This window comes from Olea europaea, chromosome 9 (assembly GCF_002742605.1).
Source record: "Olea europaea var. sylvestris chromosome 9, O_europaea_v1, whole genome shotgun sequence".
NCBI lineage: Eukaryota > Viridiplantae > Streptophyta > Magnoliopsida > Lamiales > Oleaceae > Olea > Olea europaea.
In genome coordinates, this window is record NC_036245.1 from 4,915,660 (window position 1) to 4,917,621 (window position 1,962).

Below are 1,962 nucleotides of genomic sequence, written 5' to 3' on the forward strand. Positions count from 1 at the left end.
CCAAGTATGGCTCACTTTAAAATTTGGGGATGTCCAGCTGAGGTTAGGATTTATAATCCATTTGAAAAGAAATTAGACCCTAAATCAACTCCTGGCTACTTTATTGGGTATCCGGATAGATCAAAGGGATATAAGTTTTACTGTCCAAATCGCGGCACTAGAATTGTGGAGTCCATTACTGCTAAGTTTCTAGAGAACGATTTTGGAGATAGTGGGAGTTCCACGTTGAGAGAAATTCTTGTTGAACCTAATCAAGTTGTTGTTCCAGTTCCCATCATACAGGAAAGAGTTGGTTCCCTACCAATTGACGTTGTTAATGAAGAACCGAGGAACGAGGAGGAATCTCCAATTCCTCAAACAACGATTGAATCGTTTCCTGAGCCACAAGTTAGAAGATCACAAAGGGAAAAAAGATCTGCATTGCCCAGTGATTATGTTACATATTTATTGGAGAGCGATTTTAATATTGGGCATATTTTTGATCCTGTAACTTATAATTAAGCATTGACAAGTCCTGAGGCAGATAAATGGATAGGTGCCATGGAAGATGAAATGAATTCCATGGAAAGGAATAAAGTTTGGGATCTTGTTGAACTTCCTATAGATGCTAAGGCTGTAGATAACAAGTGAATTTTCAAAAGTAAATTAGATTCAAAAGAAAATGTTGAACGAAAGAAAGCAAGATTGGTTGCAAAAGGTTTCACTCAACGAGAAGGCATTGATTATGTTGAAACCTTCTCCCCTGTTTCGTCGAAAGATTCTTTTCGAATTATCATGGCTCTTGTAGCACACTATAATTTGGAGCTTCATCAAATGGATGTTAAGACAGCATTTTTGAATGGAGATCTTTCTGAAATGGTTTATATGAAACAACCTGAAGGTTTTGTTGTAAAAGGAAAAGAAAACTTGGTGTGTAAATTAAACAAATCCTTATATGGTCTCAAGCAAGCATCTCGACAGTGGTATTTGAAATTTGATGAGGTTGTGACATCTCTTGATTTTGTTGAAAATACTATTGATCAATGCATTTATCTTAAAACCAGTGGGAGAAATTTTATTTTCCTTGTATTTTATTTTGATGACATTCTGCTTGCTAGCAGTAACTTAGGGCTACTTCATGAGACAAAGAAAATGTTGTCTACTAATTTTGAGATGAAAGATCTTGGAGAAGCTTCCTATATACTTGGTATTGAAATACATCGTGATAGAAATCGTGGTTTATTGTGACTTTCTCAGAAAGCTTATATACAACGTGTTCTAGAAAGGTTTAATATGCAGACTTGCGCACCTGGTGATGTACCTATCATAAAAGGAGATAAGTTTAACAAAACTCAATGTCCAAGGAATGAGTTGGAAAGGGAGTCTATGAAGATGATCCCATATGCTAGTGCTGTGGGAAGCTTGATGTATACTCAAGTTTGCACTAGACCGGATATAGCCTACGCAGTGAGTGTCCTTAGCAGATTTCAATCTAATCCAGGACAAGAGCATTGGAAAGCAACTAAGAAAGTTATGAGATATTTGAAGAAAACTGAAAGTTATATGCTTACATTCCAGCGTACAAATCATCTTGAGGTGGTAGGATATTCAGATTCTGATTTTGCTGGATGTCAAGATGATTTGAAATCAACCTCAGGTTATATTTTTACATTAGCTGGTGGTGCCATTTCTTGGAAAAGTGTTAAACAGACTTTAATGGCATCTTCTACTATGCAAGCTGAATTTGTGGCATGTTATGGGGCTACAGTCCAAGCCGTTTGGTTAAGAAATTTCATCTCTGGCTTGAAAGTTGTTGATTCCATCTCAAGACTGATCACCATTTACTGTGATAACAGTGCAGCAGTATTCTTTTCAAAGAATAATAAAAGTTCTGGTGGATCAAAACATATTAACATCAAATATTTGGTTGTTAGAGACAAAGTCAAAGAAGGGCAAACGAAAATAGAGCATATCAATACAGAG